Here is an 18546-nt window from a genome sequence, read left to right on the forward strand (position 1 = left end):
AATGGATGCATTTCCAGTTCGGGAGCTATAGAAGTCCTTTCTGTTACAAATAACATCAGAATATTTTCTCAGCCCAGTTAGAGGTGTATAAGATGATGAGAGGCTTTGATCATGTGGATAGTCAGAGGCTTTTTCCCAGGGCTGAAATGGGTAATATGAGAGGGCACGGTTTTTTGGGAGTAAGTACAAAGGAAATGCAGACTAAGTTTTTTACGCAGAGTGGCGAGTACGTGGAATAGGCTGTCGGTGACAGTGGTGGAGGCGGATATGATTAGGTGTTTTAAAGAGACTCCTGGACAGGTACATAGAGCTTAGAAAAATAGAGGGCTATGGATAACCCTAGGTAATTTCTAAAGTACATGTACAGCACAGAGTTGTGGGCCGAAGGGCCTGAATTGTGCTGTAGGTTTTCTATGTTTCTAATATTGATATAACCATTCTTGGAGGCCACAGCAAATGGAAAATTAAAACAAACACCCATTCCTCAGCCACAATACTTTTATGTCTGCCTGGGGATTGGTGCCCAGTGGTTTTCTACAGGCACCTGTTTTGTGATCCTTTGCTCTTTCTAATTGTTATAAATTGATGAGAAATTTGAAAGGGTGGGTTACTACATTTGCAGGGTGATGGGGATAGTGAAGAGAATTGTTGTAGCTTACAATTGGTAAGATGCAGAACTGGGTAGAGAAGTGGCAGATGCCATTCAGTTCAGGAAAGCGTGAAGTTGAAGTTAGAGTAGGTTTCTGCAGTGTGGAAGAACAGAGGGATCTTGCAGTTCTTCTGGTGCAAGTTGGTGGGAAGAGCTTTGTACCACTCAATAGTGAGAGATACATATTTATTCTCTCCATATTATGAAACTACCAGGCCCTTGCAACCTGTGTGTTTTGACTTTAATAAACCAGATTCTGAACAGTGTGGAGGAACAGAGGGATCCTGGTTCTACATCCATAGGTTCTTCAAAGTTGCCACCCAGTTGACAGCATGGTTAAAAAGGCATTAGATATATAGTCCCTCATTAGTTAGAGGATTGAGTTCCAGAACCATGAGGTAATGTTACAGCTCTATAAAGCTCTGTTGGATGCTGCCTCGATTTGAGACCATGTCTTGTAAGTATAGGTTGAGTGATCTTGGGCTTTTCTTTTGGAGCAAAGGAGGATGACAGGAGACTTGACAGAGGTGAATAAGACAATAAGAGTCATCGATAGAGTGGACGGCTAATAACTTCTTCCCTGGGCAAGAAATGGCTAACACAAGGAGGCATAATTTGAAGGTGACGCGTGGAAAATATAGGGGTGAGTTCAGGAGTGTTTTACACATAGACTGGTGGGTGCGTGGAATATGCTGTCAAGGTGGTGTTAGAAGCAAATCATTAGGAGCATGTAAGTGAAGCTTGAATAGGCACATGTATGAAATAAAAAAATGGGCGGGGGGTTATCTGGCAGAGAGGGTTAGATTGATCTTCAAAGTTCAAAGTAAATTTCTTATCAAAGTACGAAAATGTAGCCAGATACCACCTTGAGATTCAGTTTCTTGCAGGCATTCACAGTAGAACAAAATTCAATAAAAACACTCTACTGTATGTACAAAAGAAGACAAGCTGTGCAAACACACAAAAATAATTAAATAATATCGAGGACTTAAGTTGTAGAGCCTGTGAAAGTGAGTCAGTAGGTTGTGGAATCAGTTCAACGTTGAGGTGAATGAAGTTATCCATGCCAATTCAGGACCTAATGGTTGAAGGGTAATAACTGTTCCTTAACTTGGCATTATGGTACATGAGGGTCCTGTGCCACCTTTCAGATGGCAGCAGTGAAAAGAAAGCATGTCCTTGATGGTGGGGGTTATTTGTGATGGATGGTGCATTTTTGTGGCAGCGCTCCTTGTAGATATGCTTAGTGCTGGACTGGGATGTACCCACCAATTTTTGTAGGCTTTTCCAATTTTTTTGCATGATGCAACCAGTTAGGGTACTCTCCACTGTGTGTCTATAGAAGTTTGCCAAAGTTTCAGGTGATGTGCTGAATCTGTGCAAATTTCTGAGAAAGTAAAGGCACCACTGTGCCATCTTTGAGATAGAACTAATACGCTGGTCCCATGACAAACCATTTTAAAGGAATTTAAAATTACTGACCCTCTGCACCTTCAAACCCTGGAAGAGGACTGCCTCTTGGACCTCCAGTTTCTTCCTCCTTGGTGAATAATCAGCTTGATGGTTTTGCTGACGTAGAGTGAGAGGTTGTTGTGGCACCATTCAACCAGGTTTTCAATCTCCCTCCTGTATGCTGATTTATCACCACCTTTGATTTGGCCAACAACAGTGGTGTCATCAGCAAAGTTAAATATGACATTGGAACTGTATTTAGCCTCACAGTCATAAGTATGAAGTGAGTAGACGGGGAACTGAGCACACAGCCTTGTGTTTTATCTGGGTTGGTGGTGAATGTGGAGATGTTGTTGCCAATCTGAACTGAATGGGGTCTGCAAATGAGGGAAATGAGGATCCAGCTACACAAGGAGGTATCAAGGTCTGGATCTTGGAGCTTATTGATTAGCCTTGAGGGGATAATAATGCTAAGCTGTAGTCAGTGAAGTGAATTCTGACATAATCATCTTCACTGTCCAGATGTACCAGTTCTGAGTGATGAGCCAATGAAATGACACCTGCTGTTGACCTGTGGTGATTGCAGACAAAGAGGAACAGGTTCAAGTCACTCCTCAGGCAGAGGTTGATATGCTTCATGACCAACCTCTCATTGCAGTGGATGTAAGGGTTGCTAGATGATAGTCATTGAGGCAGGTTACCCTGTTCTTCTTGGGCACTGGTATGATTGAAGCCTGAATGAAGCAGATGGGCACCTGACACTACCAAAATGAGATGGCATTAAATACTCTAGCCTGTTGATTAGCACAGATCTTCAGTACTTGGCTAGGCATGGGTCAGATGCTTTCCTTGGGTTTACCCCCCCCCCCCTCAAAGGATGTTCTTATGCCAGCCTCTGAGACTGAAATCACAGGATCATCGGGATCTGTGATGGTGCCCCCGTGTTCTGTCAAATTGAGCATAAAAGCCATTGACCTCTTCAGGGAGCGAAACCTTGTTATCACATATGTTGCTTGTTTTTGCTTCTTAAGTGATAACATTCAAGCCCTGCCACAGCTGTTGAGCATCTTTCTGTGATTTAAGTTTGGTCCAGATGTGCCATTTTACATGTGAAGTGGCTTTCCAGAGGCCACACCTGAACCTCATGTACAGGTAGATGTCTTGTCAGCAGAACAGAAAACCCCAATCTAGTCCACTAGATCTATTGTAGATCTATTGGCTCAGCAGGGCTCCTGGTTTGGGAAGACCCTGAATAGGTATCATCCATAAGTATACAGTCCAAGACAATGTAGCACATTCATTCACATCCTCTGATGAGTCCTTGAACATGGCCCACTCCACCGGCTCAGAGCAATCCCACAGCCCCTCCTCTGCCTCCCGTGACCGAGCCTTTGTTGTTTTTACCTCTACTGCCTTGCTCTTTAGCCTCTGCCTGTATACAGGTAGGAGGAATTGTCATGGTCCTGGCTGGCATTTCCCACCTTTTCCTTTTCCTCCCTAATTGGTCCTTAATCCCCACACTTGATTCCCAATCTTTCCCAATTCCTCTCAATCATGAGCACCTGGTTTCCATTAGCCACCGGAGGATAAGACCCTGACAGCTCCGGTCAGCCCTTGCCAGATTGTTGGCTGACTCTCAGAAAGAGAGGAACCTAGCTTCAAGTCTTCAACCCTGTATCTCTTTGTGAATCAAGCCTCCCTAGTCCTGACTCAGCCTGGTCTTGATTCTGCACTCGCTACGGAGATTCTGCCTCCTGATCCTGCCTCCATGTCAGAGTCCTGCACTTGGGTTCGTTCTTCCTGCCATGTCTGCGTAACAGGAGTACAGCCAGATGATCAGATTTCCCAAAATGCTTTCTAGCGATGACGCAGTACGCATTCTTGATGGTAGTGTAGGTCAAGTCTGTTGGGTCCCCTGGTGCTGCAGGTGATGTGCTGATAGTTACTAGGCAGAGATTGCTTCAAACTAGCCTGATTGAAGTCCCTGGCAAGGATGTGAAAGGTGTCAAGATAGGCTGTTTCTGTTTTGATAGTCATAGCACTCAGTACATCTTTATTGACATCTGCCTTGGGTGGTATGTAAACTACTATCAGGTTCAAGGTCAGGAGAACAAGAATGAGACAAGACCACTATGTCTGCACACTATGATGAGTAAGTTAAAACCTTGGTGTAGGTTAAAAAGTTGACTTGACATCATGGGCTGAAGGGCATGTACCATGCTGTACTGTTCTATGTTCTATGCTATAATGAAGTTGTCATTATAAATCAGTGTCCACAATTATGAAGAGTATTAATGAATCAAAATCTGCACTGTACCTGGCAGTGGAGAGATCATGATCAGAAGGTAATTCTCACAAGACAGTTATCACGGCAATCGATTTACGAAGCTGATTCATGGGTGAACTTGAACATTGACATTGAAGAAGCGAGTCAATGGTGACTCTGTAATCAAGTGGCTGCCCTATGAGACAATTTGCTCTCATAAGGGTGGATCTTAATGGTGATTGGGAAACTAATCAATCATTGGTTTTCAGAAATTAAACCAGCTATTACCAACCAGTTCCACCAGGACGTCTACAGAGACAAGCGCCTCACGAAGAGGACATTGAATTTAAAACTCTGTCAGGACAGCAAAGAAGGACCTCAGTGAGGGAAACCGCATCTCCAGGGATCTCTTCATTAAGAAAGTCACGCTGATGGATATGATCTCATTGGCTCTTCATGTGGGCTTGGATCACCTGAACAATACAAATACTTAAGTCAGTCTGCTGTTTATTGACTACAGCTCAGAAATTTACACCGTCATTCCATAGTTCTAATGGAAAACCTGGGTGTCTGTGCCTCCCTCTGAAACCAGATCCTTGACTTATTGAGCGGAGCACCACAACCTGTGCAGATTGGAAACAGTATCTCCATCTCTCTAACAGTCAACACTGGCGCATCTCAGAGATGTGTGCTGAGCCCATTGCTCCACTGTCTCTACTCCCATGACTGTGTGGCAAGGCACAGCTCCAATGCTGTCTATAAAATTACAGACGACACAACTATAGTTGGCAGTATTTCAGATGATGATGTGAGGGTGTACAGGGGCAAGATAAATCAGGTAATTAAGTGGTGTCACAGTAACAGCCTTGCACTCAATATCAGTAAGGCTAAAGATCTAATTGTGATAATCAGAAACGATAAGACGAGGGAACACATACTTATCCTCATAGAGGGATCAGAAATGGAAAGAGTGAGCAACTTCAAGTTCCTGGGTGTCAATATCCTCAAGGATCTAAGGATCTATCCTAGGCCCGACATATCGATGCAGTTACAAAGAAGGCACTACCATGCTATATTTCATTAGGAGTTTGAGGTGATTTGGTATGTCACCAAAGACACTTGAAAATTTCTACAGATATGCTGTGGAAAGCATACTGACTGGCTGCATCACTGTCTGCTTTAGTGGGGTTGGGGAGGGGAAGGAGGGATGCCACTGCACAGGATCGAAATAAGCTGCAAAGACTTGTAAACGTAGTCAGCTCCATCATGGGCACTAGCCTCCATAGTATTCAGGACATCTTCAAGGAGTGATGCCTCAAAAAGGGAGCATCCAACATTAAGGACCCCATCACCCAGGACATGCACTCTTCTCTTGCTACCATCAGGGAGGAGATACAGAAGCCTGAAGGCACACACTCAATGATTCACACCTAATGCAATCCAATTTCTGAATAGACATTGAACCCATGAACACTACCTCACTATTTTTTAAAAATTGTGCACAACATATTTAATTCAACTATTTAATATATACTTACTGTAATTCACACTTTTCTCTATTATTATTTATTGCAAAGTACTGCTGCCGCAAAAACAACATTCTTCAGGATTGTTATGATATTAAACCTGATTCTGATAATGCGGTGATATTAAACCTGATTGTGATTCTGGTGTGCTGCAAGTTTTGAGCTGAAGGACACCTACCATCTCCAGGACCAGATATCTTCAAGAACCCGGTGGGGTGGCAGAAGATGCTACAGGACTTTGGAGAGAAGGTGATGTGATGTCACACTATCACTGCTAAAGGCACAGTCACTCTTCACCCTCTCCTGCCAGATGGTGCGATAATGGTGCACATGTTCAACCACATGTGCCCATTGTGGACATATTCATCTTCCTGGCCCATTATGTATGTCAAGTGAACTGGAAGCTGCATGGATATAAGGACCTGTTTCAGATCTAGTCCAGCAAGCACCAGCTGAGAGTCAAGCTAAGGATGCAATCATTCGACCTCAATCAGTGCTTTCCATTGGAGATTGGAGGTAATAGTGGTTTAATGGTATATGCAACATAACCCAGTCTTTGTCATAACTACAACAAACCTGGACATGTGGCAGCACAGTGCAGTGCAGGCATCAGTTAGAAATGTAAGCAGAAAGGGCACTTGAGCAGGCAGAAGTAGCATCCTGTTCAGAGAAGCAAGCCATTTCTACAAGACCAGTCTAAACAAATCAAGTTTAAATCAAATCACGCATACATACAGCTGAATGAGACAACATTCCTTTGGGGCCAAGCTGCAAAACCTTCAAAATAGCAAGCAGACATTCAAAAATAGCAAGTAACTTAATTCAAAACATCAAGCAATGAAGCATATTCACTTGAAAAAACACATATATGGCTTAAGACGCAGAACAACAATGTCCAGCGACTGATGGTATAGTGTACAGACACACACGATTAGATTAGATTCAGCTTTATTGTCATTGTGCCGAGTACAGATACAAAGCCAATGAAATGTAATTAGCATCTATCCAGAAGTGCCAAAGAATAGTGTTATTTACAAAATAACTGCGAATAATAAGTGCTACAGCACACAAATATAAAAGTACTGACACAGTACAATTTGGGTGCAATACTGCTTAGCGCTGTGATGTGAGGTTCAGCAGGGTCACAGCCTCGGGGAAGAAGCTCTTCCTGAGCCTGCTGGTGCGGGAGCGGAGGCTCCTGTAGTGCCTACTGGATGGGAGGAGAGTAAGAAGTCCATGGTTAGGCTGAGGTGCATCCTTCATAATGCTTTTCGCCCTGCCCGGGCAGCGTTTTTGGTAGTTGTTCTCAATGGTGGGCAATTGGGTGCCGATAATCCGCTGGGCACTTTTCAACACATGCTGGAGTGCTTTGCAGTCTGATACGGGACAATTGCCATACCACACTGAGTATGCTCTCAATGGTACAGTGGTAAAAATCCGTCAGTATTCTGGGATAGAGGGGAGCTTTCTTGATGCTCCACGGGAAATAAAGGTGCCGTTGCACCTTTTTGATCAGGTTGGAGGAGTTCACGGACCAGGTGAGATCCTTGGAAATGTGGACACCAAGGAATTTGAAGCTTGATGCATGCTCTACTATAGCTCCATTGATGTAGAGTGTGGCTCCTAGCATGCCTGAAGTCCACAATGATCTCCTTGGTCTTCTGTGTGTTAAGGGCCAGGTTGGTGTCGGCACACCATGCGGCCAGGTGCTGGACCTCATCCCTACAAGCCATCTCATCATCCCCTCTGATCAGCCAACCACCGTGGTGTCGTCTGCAAACTTTATTATGGAGTTAGAACCGTGTACAGAAACTCAGTCATAAGTGAAAAGGGAGTACAGAAGAGGGCTCAGCAAAAACCTTTGAGGCACGCTGATGTTGAGGGTGAGAGTGGAGGAGGAGAATGCAGCCTGTCATACAACCCATCGAACATGGGAGGCAAGAACCCAGTCAAGCTCAATCACACTGCAGCGCTTCTGGGTTTCTCACCTGGTCTGCAAGAACAGGGAACCCCGAGGCTTCAGGCCTAGTTCTCACTACAACTAAGGCTACACAGCTCCCATGTTGACTGTCCCTCCACCAAACAAGGGTAACAGGCCTGCAGGGGCAACCTACATTATCACTGTCCAACAGAGTCTTGCGATCGCAAGTGAGTTGTCTGAGACAATCTCCCATGGTGGTACTGCACCAACTTCAATGCTTCCAAGTAGCGGGCAGCAACACGATCGGCAGTCAGTCAGCTCCTCTGAATGCAAACCAGCTCCTCTAACACACCAGCAAGATCCTCTGATATCCTGACAGGCTCCTTCGACGCCTTAGCTGACTCAGCCACCAACACCAGTCCAACCACTCCAATCAGCAAGCAGCTCACTGATGGACTAGTAATACCAATCTTATTGGAGTAGAATTATCTTTGGATGATAAAAAACAAATTCTACGAAGGAAAAAGCGCCTTTGGCTGACCCCCGACAGGCCACTGCATTTGCATGTGCCGCCATCTTACCAGAAGTCCAGAATGTGCCTGTACCTATGCTCAGGCAGGAAGTGGGAAAGATGACCCCAACAACCCCCCAGAGGAATGCTTTCCTCTTCCCTCCCAGTGCAGAGGCCTTAGCAAAGACTGAGAATGAGACCAGAACTGAGGAAAAGCCAACCACTTTGAGCTCCCAAACCCCAGCTGCAAGAGCCCAGGTCCCTCCACAAGGGGAGGAGTCAACACAAGAGGGACAAGAAAGGGGAATGGCAGGTGGTGAAAAGGAAAAACAGAAGTCCTAGAAGACACCACCCAAGAGACAACAAGCTGCTGAGACTAAAAACAATGGGAAGAAAGGGGCAATGCAACAGGTACCTGCAACCTCTCCTCATTGGAGGATGAAGCATCTATGGGAAACTGACGACTCAGGCAGAGGAAGCACCAAAACAAAGGAGACAAAGAGGAAGGGAGCCTACAGGCAAATATGAGTCAGGAAGAAATTCTGTCTGCCTCATTTATGGGGACCAGGAGCAGCACAGACCCCAGCTCTGGGAGACCAGAACTTATACAGAGGCCATTGGCCCCTTGCTCTAGCATCCTGGTGCACCACAGACACTGTCAGCTCAAAGCTCTAGGTGTCAGGAGGAAGACAGTGTCTGTTGCACATCAGCTTTGTGAGATGGATATTCCTGAACATTAAATCCAGAGGTCAGAACAGGAACAGAGACTAATCTCCCCCTCCCCCCCACCACTTCTGCTTTTATTTCTTATGCCTTGTGCAGAAAAGTAACTGCTCAGCTTTAGACAATGCAGCAAGTTAGATGATCTAATTATCCACCATGTTAAGTACTGATCTTTCAGTCTGAATCATTATTAGAAATTATTCTTCTATGGATTAATTATGTCAGTGAGAACTGGAGTTAGATGGCAAGATTAGTTTTAGAATTTTACAATTCCAGACTGAGATCATTAGATTTTTGGATACAAGAGGAATATAGGGGTAAGCTGGGAAAGTGGCGTTACACATATACAATGGTCCTTTGTAGACACCATTGTCTACTAGAGCCATTGAATATGAATTTTAATTAGCATTCAAATTATAAACTGATCTTTCAATTTTAAATAACTGCATAAGTACTTAATCGATCAGATTTGACATCTATGAAAGACCGCCTAGGTCTCATGTTTTATTTGAAATTCATTTTGCAGAATGTGGACGTTGAGGCTAGCATTCAATATAGTGGCAATCCAGAGGTGTGGTTGACAGCTCAGTTGAACGTCCCTAGCAGCCACCACTAATTTCTGTTCTTGTTTTAAAATGTGCTCATGGAATGCGTGTTCAGTAGAATTATGGTGAGAGGTTCAAGTTCATTTATTTTAGCTCGGGTTAAAACAGTTGCTGGCTTGTGTGCTTGTGTGCCACCCTGACTGTAACCAAGGTGTGTAATAATCACGTCCCACATCTGTATGTGACGGAGTTAGTTCTCACTGCGCTATTGCACTCGCTCTGTTATTGTGCTTGTTGCAATAAAAATGACAGTTGAAATAAATGGGTTCTTCTCATCTGTCATTCTGGACAACATTGGTGTCAGGAGCGGGATCAGAAGTTGACGGCAAAATTGAAGAACTACGATGTCAGATGGAACACCTGGGTGTAACTCCCTGGGTCGCCTCAGGCTCGCTCAGCTCGTTCTTGTCTAGGGGGAGCAGCCTTCGGCCCCGCCAAACTGGGTAATCAGCTGGTGTGGATGCTGTGTGATGTCCCCGCCTCGCCCAAAAACAGACAGTACACCATATGCGATTAAATGAGTACAATTTATAAAGGTTACTATAACTAAGTGATTAATAATGATACAGTATATATGAAGAGAAAATTAAAGAAAAGGCGCCAAACATCAAAGTCCAAACCACTTCGTGCACAGCCGTTGGAGCTCAATTTCTGAAGTCTTCTGGCCACCATTCGATCCCCTCCGAACTCCTCGACTCGCAGCTCAGGACCCTCCAAACTCCTCAACTCTCCAAACAGCTCAGGACCCTCCGAGTGGTCAACCAAGCACATCTAGCTTCATTCCCCCCCATCCTCGGAGAATCTCCCGGCCTCGCACCCCCCTTTGGGGTCCGATCCTCGCCCAGCTTAGAGCATTGCGTCCTCTCTCTTGACCCCCTCACGCCGATCTGCTCAAAAGCCCGTCAACAAAAACTCACAGACTCAGAAGAAAGAACATTAATCACCATTTGGTTTACAAAGGAATACCATTCTCGTTATCAGTAAATTAGCATTCCTGCTAGTTAACAAAAGGAAACCCTTTCCCAACAGTAACAAAGAAAAAAAAGAAACCCCCTTTACACACTTCCTCCACCAAATAAAAGTCATGTCCTCATGACTACTAAATAACTCGCCACCTTTCCTGCCAACACACCGTAACCCAAGCACAAACAGTGACATCTCCTCCCCACACAGTAACCCTCACGCCCTGTTCCTCAGGTGCTACTTAGGCCAACTATCTGGGAGTTCCCTAACCCTTCTGAGGCCTCCGTACCCCCTCACCTAAACCCTTCAGGCTCAGACACAACTGGGGATACCTTGGGCCCACTACCAACTCCTCTCTCAACCTCTCACTCATGCCCCACACTGCACACAGCTAACCCTCCCCGCTACACCTGACTCAATGGGAGAAGGGCCAAAGGTCTCTTCCTCAATCAAGGGAAAGTCAGCAAAAGGCAGCATGTACCACACATCCAGCACGTCATCCATCGAATCTGTATTCTTCCTCATTTCTGTGATCGGTAGCTGCTGTTTGATCTTCTCCAAATGGAAACACGTGGCCTGCACTGCTCCCGCAGTCTCTTCAGCCTCCTGTTCAGTATTCACTGCACTTCTCTCCAGCTTTTTCTTCTTCATGACTTCTTCCAGATCAACTTTCAGGTTTTGCACTTCATTTGAACTGTCGATGGTCATCTTCAGGTTCCCTTCAAGCTTCCGCTTCTCTCTTCTGAGATTCGTCTGTAATTTCTTCACCTCTGCAAACTCCCCTCTCCGGGTTCTCAGTTTGCTATTACCCTCAGTCAGACAACTTTCTTCATTCTCTCCAACTTGTAAGTCTTCCGAATGGTTCCAGATCACTTTCTCCAGTCTCTCCGTCTTCATTTCAAACTTGATTCCGTAGAGACAGTCACTCACGAGCTGCGACCTTCGCCAGCCCTGGCACGTGTCCCGAAAACACTTTAACTCGGAAATTCTCAGCTGCTCCTGCAACGACCACACTTCATATTCTCCTGAGGCAAATCCAAACACCAAGAGATCATCCACATACACCAAAACTCCAAACGCCTCCACATCCCCTATGGTCTTCCACCTGCCCAGCAGGAAGGTTGCAAGGGCTCCAGATATGCCCTGTGGCATCTTTTCGGACCCGAAGACTCCTAGGGAATTTATAACGGCCGTCTTCTCCTTGTCGGCCCCACTCATCGGGATCTAGCAACATCCGCTCCTCAGATCCAGCACCTTAAACCATTTCGCACCACTGAGACAGGCCATCACCTCTCCGGCCCTCAGGGCCATATTCTGGTCACTGACAGTGCGCCTCTTCAACGCAATACAATCCACACACACGCTGCCTACGTCTTCCACGGCTTCAGGGGCCAGTCGCCGCAACCTCTCTCTCTCCGGGGTGTCCTCAGCAGTCAACTCCCCTCCCTCGTGGTATTTCGCAGCGTCCACTAAGAGGGTCTCACCCTCAGATACTTCCCCCAGTCCGTACCGCCACTGGCTCTTGTTTGAATTCGGTATCAGCCCAATGCTGCTACACACGTCCACACAAGCAGCTCGAAACTCTGGGTGCATCGACAATGCCTCCAAACAACGCTCACCCACCTCCTCCGGGCAGGCCCCCAAGCACACCAGCAGGATATTGGTTCTCTCTAGAACAGAAACGCTGCCCGTCTCAACAGGGTCCGGACACATCAGCATTAACGATTCATGAACCTCAGTCTCTTCCACATTTGCCTCCAAGAACTCCATTTTCACTGACCAACAACCGTCGTCTGGATAATCACCGGCACTGGTACCCCGAATCTCCAGTGTCCTCAATGTCGTCAAGGGTAAATGCTTCCAATAACGGTTATGAAACAAACTGTACAGCAACTTAACCGGCGCCCCGGTGCCGAGGATGGCTTTAACTTGACTTCCATCCATCTGTAACAACACCTGTGCGCGTGGCCCCTCTAAGAGTCTGTTCCTTTCGGGAGTTCTTTGGTACATTGCTGGGAACGTGCTCCCCCAGAGACCCCAAGCCGTTCCCCCACTGGGCCTCCTCTAAGTTTCCCGACACCTCTCGAATCAACGGAACAACTGATCCCCTTGACAGATCCCCTTGGCACCACAAGCAATTTATCTGCCCCCCTAGGCAAAAAGGGATACCCTAAAAACTTCCCACCAATCTCCTGCCACGGATATGATAAGCCCCCCAGCTGCGGCATTTGACTTCCAGTCGAACCACACGCATTTTCCCACACTTTCCCAGAACTGGCAGCGGTCACTTCGAGGTAATTGCGCCCGACAGTTCTAACAAAGTCACCAGCCCGCCTACACAAACTTTCAACCCGTCCCGGTCGCTTTCCCTCAGCCAAGCACTGCCACTCACCAACAAATGAGGGGTCCGCTCCGCCCACGCCTCCGCCCCTTTAGGGCTGGACGTTATTCCAACAACCGGGCGGAGTTCACCACTGCTGAAACATCCCAACCTGTCACTCCTCACTCTCCAAACAGTACGGACAGCCCATGGTCCCACCACCATTTCGTCAGCACTAGTGGGAACTCGAACAACGACCTCCAGGCTACCAACAGCAACCACCCCACCCAACACACACACAGCGATAACCAGCAATCGCACACCCACAAAGGCACACCAGCCCTTCGCCGCAGACACAATTTAAAGAGGGTGATCACACAGCTTCCACAGAAATCAATCCCGGACGAGCCCCCACAATGTAACTCCCTGGGTCGCCTCAGGCTCGCTCAGCTCGTTCTTGTCTAGGGGGAGCAGCCTTCGGCCCCGCCAAACTGGGTAATCAGCTGTTGTGGATGCTGTGTGATGTCCCTGCCTCGCCCAAAAACAGACAGTACACCATATGCTATTAAATGAGTACAATTTATAAAGGTTACTATAACTAAGTGATTAATAACGATACAGTATATATGAAGAGAAAATTAAAGAAAAGGCGCCAAACATCAAAGTCCAAACCACTTCGTGCACAGCCATTGGAGCTCAATTTCTGAAGTCTTCTGGCCACCATTCGATCCCCTCCAAACTCCTCGACTCGCAGCTCAGGACCCTCCGAACTGCTCGACTCTCCAAACAGCTCAGGACCTTCCGAGTGGTCAACCAAGCACATCTAGCTTCATCCCCCCCCCACTTCCTTGGAGAATCTCCCGGCCTCGGACCCCCCTTTGGGGTCCGATCCTCGCCCAGCTTAGAGCATTGCATCCTCTCTCTCAACCCCCTCGCGCCGATCTGCCCAAAAGCCCGTCAACAAAAGCTTACAGACTCAGAAGAAAGAACATTAATCTCCATTTGGTTTACAAAGGAATACCATTCTCGTTATCAGTAAATTAGCATTCCTGCTAGTTAACAAAAGGAAACCCTTTCCCAACAGTAACAAAGAAAAAAAAGAAACCCCCTTTACATGGGAATAGGTCAAGGGACCGGGTGGTATGTCTCCCCTGACCCCCCAGGCCAGGCTTCCAAAGACGGGACACCAACCTGGATGGAGAACCTGGAAACGGAGCATTATGCCTTCCCAAGGAACCCTGCCTGGGTGAGCGTACCCAGGCTCCCAACCCGGGGTACACAGTGGAGAGCATCACCCACCTTTCTCGCTGGGGAACCCAAAATGCTGCAGCCATGTGGGGGGAGGGGACAGGCAATGCGGCAGGTACCACTAACGCCGCCTCAGCAAGAGGAAGACCAATGATCCTTGTCACCACTATGTCCAACCTGAGCTTCCCAGATACAACGGTGCCGGTAGCCTGGAACCTCACCTGTCGCAAGTCGAACTTACCCCGTGGCACAATGGGTGGAACCCCACCTTGCTCTGACGCAGAGAAGGATGCTCTATGGGCCCACCTCAACCTAATGCCAGCTGAACAGCATGACTACAGGATCTTGTAGTGGCGCTGGAGTGGTGTTTCGAGCAGAGGCCGTTGGAAGCAGCAATGAGGGAAAATGAGCAGCAGGTGGCGCTGTGTGGGAGAAAGCCTGGGAGCTCTCGTGGCAACTCTTCACCACTGTGCTCAGCATGGCGACCCCCAGACTCCCCCCACCGACCCAGGAAGAGCTTGCGCTCCACACCTTTGTAAAGGCACTGATGCCAGACCACCTTTGGCAGCTTGTTCTCCTGACATCATCAACATCGCTGGCCAAGATGTAGAGGACAGAAACAATTTTAGCCCCCCAAGGTGTTCCAGCATCCTCCCACACCAGTGTCTCACCACAGCCACCACGATACACCAAGCAGGCAGTGCCATGTGGGAACCACCACCTGAGACCTCCAGAAGAACTCCTCCATTATCGCCTTCCCAAGTGGGTCATTTAGGTGAAGAACAAGGCTTATACGTGGACTGCGTGGTGGATACCGTGCTTTGGTAGACGCAGGGTCAACTATCACCATCATCCGTCCCAGTGTTCTCTGCAACACGGACCAGCCAGCGCCACCTGGGTGGACAACGACAGCGGTCCAGCTGGCTACAGTCACCGGTGACTGTGTGGTGATGAGAGGGAAGAGGAGGCTGCGCATCACAGTGGGGAAAAACATAGGGAGGCAGGAGGTGTCCTCACTGACATCTGAGACTCCTGCATCATTGGCCTGGACCGGCTGTCATGCTGGGGGATCTGTGTCGACGTGCCGGGGGCAACAGGCTACCTCAGCTCTGAAGCTAGGGCTCTCTGGCAGGGCAGCAACAGCCACCACTGATCTCACAGTGGCCTGCTGCAGTGCAACACACCCTGCAGCAGCCCAATGCAATGCAGAACACCATACTGAAACGGGCACCATCACTGACCACCCCAGTGCAGCTTATCATGTCCCTGTCACCAGCAAACCACATTAGTGCAGCATTGCTGCGTCACTCTCCCGCAAGACTGACCGGGCGGTGTGGCAGCGAGGCCTTGGATCAGGACCAGTGGCGGTGGCTGAAGGACCACCTGGACCAGCACCTCGACTTCTTCACAGTCAGGGATAAGGACTAAACACGCACAGGGCTGGTCCAAAACCACATTAATACTGCGGACGCCCGGCCCATCTGCCTACAACCCATCGCCTGGCCCTCGCCAAATGCCAGGCAGTGGAGCAGAGGATCAAAGAGACGGCACCAACTCTAAACCTAACCATAACTCCAGTGGTTTTGGTCAGGAAGAAAGACAAGTTGTGGTGGTTCTCCACTATCAATGCTGTGACCTAGAAGGACTCCGACCTGCTGCCTCCAATTGATGATGCCATGGACTGAGTCACGGGTTTGACCTAGTTCAGCTCTCTCAGTCTCTGCAGTGGCTTCTGGGAGGTCAACCTGGCTCCGGATGCCTGGCCCAAGGCTGCCCTCACCATTGGCCACTGCTGTTTGGCCCATGAAATGTTCCAGTCACATTCAAGAGACTGATGGCGAGGGTGCTGGCTCAGATTCCGTGCGGTCACCGTACCATCCAATTGGGCAATCTCCTGGTGCACGCCACCGTCTGCAGTGATGTTCTGCTGAACTTGGAAGAGTTCACCGCCAGGCCACAACCCCGTAAAATGCTTCTGGCTGCGGCACCAGACGAAGTTCCTGGGGCACGCGGTGACTGAAGAAGGAGTGCTGATGGACCCTGAGAAGGTGCACGCACTCCAGGAACCCGACGTGATGTCTCTGAGCTTTGCAGCTTCCTGGGGCTGGCACCATGCTATGACCGGTTTATTAAGGACTTCATGACATCACCAGTTCCCTGCAGCAGCTCACCGAGAAGGGGAGGCCCTTTGCCTGGACTGACACCTGCACTGCTGCCTTCGACCGACTCTGACCTGCACTCACCCAGGCTCCAGTGCTGTAGTACCCTGATTCAGCACGCCCCTTCATTGTTGACACAGAAGCCAGCAATGGGGGGCTTGGTGTAGTGCTGACATAGGAGGTGGAGCAAGGAGAACATGTTGTGGCGTACTTGAGCTGCATCCCGAGCAGCCGTGAACAGACCTATTGTGTCACTCACCAGGAGCCGTGGTCCAGGCCCTCTGCCACCTCTGCCCCTACATCTTCAGCCAATGCTTCCTGCTTCGTACTGTCATGTTCACACAACCCTGTAAAAGTATCAGCAGCAATTGAACACATCTGGAGTCCAGTTCTTCAGTTAACAAACACTATTTTATTAGTAACTACTGATAATAGTAAACTTAAAACCAGATAATCGAAGGGTTAGCAGTGTAATGCATATATAGGTGTAAATATATACTTCTTCAAGATTAGGTTTTAAAAATACAGTTTTACGATGGTATGTGAGAAAAGTTCAGTTCAATGCACAGTTTAATTAATGTGACATATTTGTAATCCGAAGGTGAATGGTGTGAGAAGGCAATTACTGTACATTGATATTCCATAGATTCCATGACAGCAATACAAAATAACAATGCAGTAGGTTTTATCTCCAAAGTTGTTCCACTCCACACACGAAGTATCACCGACAGCGATCTTCAATGAATATCCTTTCACCACAAGTGGTACCACACCCGAGTTCAGCGATGGGACAGCTCAAAGTGGTGGCCACAGGATACTCAAACAGAATCCACGTATGGATTATCACCAACAGTAGCTGATTACAAAGGGGACCATCTTCAAGGGAACCACCACCCAGGCAAGGGTCGACACACCGGTAGATTCCACAAGGTTACCCCAATCACACACAGCATGATGGCCACTTATCCAGTTCCACGACATTCAAAATAACTCCAACAGTGATTTGCCACAGGGGTGCCAGGGTGAACTACCACACCCAGACAAAGGGTAAACACACACATGGTCATCACAAAGGTTCCCCCTCAACAGAGAACCCACTCCTGCAGATTAACTAAGTGACAATCACGCTGTCATATTCGAATGGAAACAAATTCACCCCTCACGGGCTACTTAGAGAGAGTCCAAACAGTGATCTCTTTGTCATTAGGTTTATTCTGTTTCAAACCTTCCTCTCCCCTCTTTTCTCTTCTCTGCAAACTTTTTCTAGTTGCAGAAACTTGTGAGAGTCATTTATCAATACTCTGGATCGATCTCAACTCACCCCTTTTTGACTACTGAAAGTTTAAACCAGTGACCGACTCACCAGTGTCTTTCATTGACTGAATCCATCTTGACTCTAACTGTGTGCATCTGTGTGTCCTTGTATATTCAAAACAAGCTGCAGAGAAAGCATAACATTCGATTGTCCATCAAATAACTCCACCTCTCTCTCTCTGGAGCAACTCAAACAGTGTCCAAAATTCTCTCAGTGTTTTAAAGTGACAATCCACAGACAAATGAACCCTAGGGGTACATATCAGTATGGACCATCCTCTCTGAGCTGGCTGTTGAACTTCCACAGTTCTGAGGGGGGGGATGGAACTGCTGGCCTGCTGGATGGAGGCTGTCCGGGTCTACGATTCTGAGGTACTGCACCGCACCGGAAGGTACCACGGCAATGCTAACGCCCTCTCTCACCATCCCTACCGAGACTACCAAGTGGCGGTGGAGGTGCTTCAGAGGTCCCTACCATTGATCATCAGCAACTGCACAGTGAGTAGGAGAGTGATCCCTTACTGGCCTGGGTGAATGAATGGCTGAGCATGGGACGGTGGCTGGAGTGGGATTGAGAAACCTATGCTCTCAGTGGGGCATGCTGGAGATGTGCGACAGGTTGCTGCTCTGGCAGTGGCAGCTTTCCAACAGCGACAGATATCTCCTGCAGCTGGTGGTCCGCCAACGAGCTCAACATGGGTGCGGGAAGAAGCACCAATGCAGTCGTCAATGTAGCATAGGACTAGTTGGGAAGTGATATCGACGTAGGCTTGGAACTTAGACTGGTCCAATTAGCCGCCAAAAAGGCAGGCATAGCTGGGACCCATGTGGTTTCCCATAGCTACACTACTTGTTTGAAGGAAGTGGGAGAAGCTGAAGGAGAAACTAT

Source organism: Hypanus sabinus, chromosome 3 (genome assembly GCF_030144855.1).
Source record: "Hypanus sabinus isolate sHypSab1 chromosome 3, sHypSab1.hap1, whole genome shotgun sequence".
NCBI classification, from domain to species: Eukaryota; Metazoa; Chordata; class Chondrichthyes; order Myliobatiformes; family Dasyatidae; genus Hypanus; species Hypanus sabinus.